Source organism: Cavia porcellus, unplaced genomic scaffold, assembly GCF_034190915.1.
Source record: "Cavia porcellus strain 051 isolate PalLab524CR breed Dunkin Hartley unplaced genomic scaffold, mCavPor4.1 scaffold_3, whole genome shotgun sequence".
In the NCBI taxonomy this organism is placed as follows: domain Eukaryota; kingdom Metazoa; phylum Chordata; class Mammalia; order Rodentia; family Caviidae; genus Cavia; species Cavia porcellus.
Genome location: NW_026947486.1, coordinates 42569637 through 42575204, shown reverse-complemented (window position 1 = coordinate 42575204; position 5568 = coordinate 42569637).

Here is a 5568-nt window from a genome sequence, read left to right as displayed (position 1 = left end):
GCTCGCCTATGGCCTAATTCTGGAGAGGGCTCCTCTGTTGCTCCTGTTTACCCACTGAAGGTGGCAAACTCTATTCCTACTTTAGAGCCAAACACACCTCACCAATGGAAGCTTGCTGAATTCTTCTTAGTGAGTCTCCCCTCAATACTGCATGGTTAATCCACTCTAGTCCAAGGTTCTGGGGAGTGGTGTCAGAGCCAAATATCAACAGTAATGCTAGGTCCAGGAGGTGGCAGCATCCCTGATGGCAGCAGTGGGACTATGGGTGGAGTGCACCATGGGTTGGAGTTCCTAGGTCATGAGGTGGGTGATCAGGACTGTGGGACCGGTTCTGGCCTGCCCCATGCGCACCTTTGGCTGGTGTTCCTGGGTTCCACGAGGTTGTCTACAGAGACAGCAGGAGTCACAGGAGGGGTCTGGTCTCGCCCAGCCCCATGCATGCCTCTGGATGGAGTTCCCGGGTCCTGCAAGGTGGTCTCAGCATATAGACCTTTTATACTCTTTGTTAGATTGATTCACAAGTATCTCATTTTTTAGATGCTATTATGAAAGGCAATATTTCAACAATTTCTTTCTCAGTGAATTTTTTGTTTGTGTGTAGGAATGCTATTGATATTGAGTATTGAAACTGTATCCAGCTATGCTGCTGAATTTGTTTCTTACCTCTAGCAATCTTTTATGTAGTTTTGGGGGGTCTTCTATGTAGGGTATCATGCCATCTGCAAATAATGATAATTTAACTTCTTTTCCTACTTTTATTCCTTTTATTTCTCCCTCTTGTCTGTTCTGGCTAATATTTCTAGAACTATATTGAATAGGAGTGGTGATAATGGACATCCTTGTCTTGCTCCTGGTTTTCAAGTGAAGGTTTTCAGTATTTGTCCATTTAGTATGATGTACTCTGTTGCTTGCATCGTTCTGTTTTGATTTGCTTTGTTCTGTTCTCTTTTGTTTTATTCTCTTTAAATTAAATGAACCAATGATTTTTAATCAAAACAAAGGGGAGTTTAAAATCATGGAGGAAACACACCAGTATTATTCAAGTAGCCACCCAGTCAGTGAACAGACAAGGCTCATTATTGTGCTCATCACTAATACAGAAAAGGGTGAGGAAAGCAGCTGTGGATAGTATCCTGGCCAGAGTTACTTCTGAGACCCTTTTTAAAGAAAGCCACATGAAATCAGTATGTGCTTCAGTTATAATAGCCAATTTGTATCACAGGAAAAGAATCTTTTTTCAAGTCACAGGTAACTAAAACTTTTCAAAAGAGCTAAAGTAGTGTAAGCATTTTTATTTCTGAGCAAATCAAAACTGATCTCTACTCACATCCCCAGTGTCTCTAGTCTCTTAAAATTTTTAATCCAAACTTTCATGCCACACAAATGGTTAAAGAACCTTGGAATCTAGAATGACTCATAAAAAGCCTCAGAAATATTTAAGAGCTACAAAGGCTGACACAAAACCCAAATGGGTTCACAAGAATCCCCAAAGATGAGAAAACAGAAAGATGAGGCCTAATGTCTATGTTCAGTGGATTTAAACCTCCATCTAATTAATGCTGTGGAGATATTCTGCCATTGGGAAGCTCCCTGGCCTAATTGAGTGTACCGTAAGATTCTAAAGGGGAAGATCTTTTCCTGCTTTGCATGCATATGGTGGAGAAGACAAAGCACAGGTGCCATGCTCATCAGAAAATCCTGGCTTAAACTTAATCATTCAATATGCAGCTTCTATTTAATGCTAAAACTTTTCTGATTATCCTAGAATAAAGGTGCTTATAAGCTTATAAGAAGAGAAAGATAAAAAAAATCAGAACAAACCAAACAAAATGTGTAATTCAAACCAACTCAACAAATACCAGAAAAAATTTCTACTGTTAATCTCTTCTCACCCCAGTCAGTGCTCCAAAATGACATGCAGAAGGTCCAAATAGCTACAAGTGGTATAGGTGCTTACCTCACCCCAAGTGGCACTGACTGGCCTCTGACCAATCAATGAGACAAAATGACCTATAATAGGTCCAAATAACTCCAACACATGAAAGTGTGTATTTCACCCAACACCACTGTCCAAGTGTAGTGGACTTGGCCAGAAATGAATGGTTAAAATGGAGGGCAAAAGCACACAAATAATAAAAAGTGTGCAAAAAGCATGCAGGCTCTGTGAGGAATGAATGGTTAAACAATAATCAGTACTTTAGATTAGTGAAGCATGTTGTGTCTGGCCATTGTCCCTGCCTTTTCCTCAAGAAAAATTGTCTAACCTTGATAGAGCTCCTTGTGCAAACTGCTCTTCTCTTGCTTTTCCTCCTACACTGGCATTCTCAATAAAAGCCAGAGAGTTTGGCTAAATAAAATAAAATAAAATAAAATGCACTAATAAAAAATGAAATAAATACTTGTGGCTTTTTCTTCTCCAGAGATTCTCCTTAATGGTTGGGTGCTCTTGCTCTTAGTTTAGAATAGCCCTCTGGGCTTCTTGGTGACTGAACTAATTCTCATCTCTGAGTAATCTTTTTAGCCTCTATGCCACCCTACTTGCTTACAGCACCACTCAGTTATAATAGAAAATGGCTCCCCAGCCAATACGCTTCAGTTACTGTTTTTCTGTTGCCCAAGTAACTTTTAGTTTACTTCGGTTTCTGTTAACATCTGTTTCCTAGAAACAGCTGTTCACTATGATGCGTGACTTGTGATTATGGTGCACATTGTAAAAATCAATCCCCAAATGACAATCCACTCTGCCTCTGTACTTCCATTTTGCAATACCATAGAAAACCTCCCTCCTGAGCCTTTTGGGCCTGACTTCTTTGGGAATTGTCGGTGTCGGTCCCGGCCGGCAGGAAAAGCACACGACAAGAGTTGTTGGCGGACAACCTTTCCGTTTATTCTCTCTCTCTCCGTACAGCCTGCTCCGGGATCCCCGATCCCGCCCGAGGGAAGCCTCCTCTGGTCCGCCCTCCGCGGCTCCTTGCGTGCTTCTCTCTGCGCTTCTTCTCTCTTACTCTATTCTCTCCTATTCTCCTTCCTATTCTGCCTCTCCCCAAGGGTGGCACCAGTATATATACGGATACAGTGTCCAATCATATTAAAGTAGGCAAGGCAAGCTGATTGGCTAACGGCAGTTGTTGCTGGGCGGACTGTCTTACAGGGTGTGTTGTTTACTAAGCAGGAAGCAGGATATAAGCGCCATCTTGGCACACTCGGTGGGAGGGGTAATCTAGCTCAGGCTTCACTCTTTCCTACAGGCCTCATATCACCCGGCCAGGGCCCCCAACATCTCCCCCTTCTTTATTTATTAAGATAGAGTGGTCTGTGGGTCCATTTAAGGTGTCTAGGAGTGGGCCTACTTTGTAGGCCGAGGCATGAGAGAATGTAGAGGTCTATACCCTGCTGTGCATCACCTTGTTTTGTGCATATCCTTGGCCCAGGACCATGCTCAAGGTGAGTGGTTCATTTTTTGCAGGGCCAGGCTTTTGTGAACCGAACCTGGATGCATATAGACATTCATTCCTGTCTTCCCCCCAACCTTTGAGGCGGATGGCAGTGCAGTACCCTTGGTCTCGCATCTCAATGCCATTAACTTTACTCCCGGAGGGACCCTCGGCCTTACAGGCCAAGTATATCGGAGTGGAGCCTGTCTTAGGTTGATCAGGAGAACTTCTCCCGTCTTACCCGTCATTGGCTTGTCCACTCAACTCTTAGAGCTGATGTTTGGGGGAGATACGAAGGGGTCCGCCGAGTGACACTGAGGAACTAAGTAATCACCATTGGAGTCGTGCCTTCCTGGCCTGAGCCCAGAAAGCACTAGGAGTAGAATCCCCTTGACTCTGGGCCAGCAATATCATCAGTGCCATATGTGTCTTTTGGGTCGTCCTTATCGACCGCAGGCACCTGAGGGTCACGAGAGCGACAACCATGAGAACAAGAATGATCCCATACACAAGAAGTGATGAGGGTTTGAAGAAAGAGCCTATCTGGCCTAGGACATCATCAAAAAAGGAGGCTGTAAGTATAGGTACTTCTATCTGATCTAGCTGCCGGATGGTCATATCTAGGCGCACGCTAGCATTCCAAAAGGAGGAATTGTAGGTGGTGAGAACATAATCCTGAAATTGCTTGTAGGCCGAACGGTTGACCTGAATGGGGGTAACGCATAACTGGGTGAATGCCCATCTGGCGTCACACAAATTGTTAGCCACCTCCCAAAGTCCTTGGACTTCTTGGGCAATTAGGTCGATCTGTTGCTGTAGTGCCATTATGGCGTTGTGCTGGAGGAGGTTAACTTCTTGCTGTTCCCTCAGCGCCAAGGAGGTGGTGTCCGTAAGATTGGCAAAGGCCTGCGCCGTCAGCGTGGACTGAGTCAGAGCAACGGCAGCCGTCACAGCCGTTGCAGTCAGAGTCACGAACAGTGCTGCCAAGGCCGCTGTGATCCCAAAATCCCTCTTATGCCTGAGCATGGGTAGCTGGTCCTGTTGGTAGACGGGATGAACCCAAACAGATTCGTTAAAGGGAACCCACATCAGTGGGGGTCGAAGAGCCAGCATAGCATACGGGAAAGACCCATTCCAGCAGTTCCCTGTAAAACAAGATTGGTTACTGCACTTGAAGGTGATGTCAACAGAGAACACCCATAAGTAGGGCGGTTTTACACATGCGGCCTCAGAGTTAAGGGTGACATTGGTGGTTCCATTAGAGGCAGAGGCGTTAATAGCAAGCACAGGTCTTAAGTCCATGCAGGCTCCCGTGGAGAGGCATAACCAATTTTCATTAAGGGGGAAGGGGAAACTTGTTGCCAAATTGTTGCTTATTTCCTTGTAGGGCTCCCACCAAGTCACAGCGCCATCAAAATATTGGTGTCGCTGTGACTCCCACCCAGTCACAGTGAGTATGTCTGTACTGCGTGGAAGAGAGAACCGGGACCACCAAGACATGTTTAGATAAGTAACTCCCACGCCATCGACAGTGCAGGGCTGCCACGAAAGTTGTGACAGATCCACCATCTGTCTTTTACGGCTTGGGGATACACGGTACAGGCATGTGGGAAAATCGGGACGGGTGTGCATGGCTGCTCGGGGTCTACAGGCTAGTTGGCTAGCGTGTTTACCCGAACATTCAGGCGGATACAGAAATGGGGCGGACAACTTTACCGTCAGGGAGGTGTCGTGCCATTTTATAAAAAAGGGCAGGAAGCCTATGCATGATCCCAGATGACATGAGGGGTAGCTAACAGTGGAAAAGATGACCACATCATTAGTGATGGGGAGGTCAAAACGTATGGGTTTGATGGTTAGCGGTATATCTGGTATGCAGGGCAATCTGGCGGAGCAGCTTTTTGCGTACAGCTTTGGGAGAGAGGGGGCTGTAGTAGAAATCATGGCCAGCGCTGGCGGATGGTGTATTGCCGCCCATACCAGGTCTGCTCCTATTTCAGTGGTGGTGGTGAGCATCAGAGCCAGGAGGAAAGGGGTTGCCGGGAGGCGGCGTGGCCTAGCCATTCTGGCTGCGCCGTACCCTAAAAGAGAACCAATTACTATAGAGAGCATAATCATTATTGTGCTCCAGAAG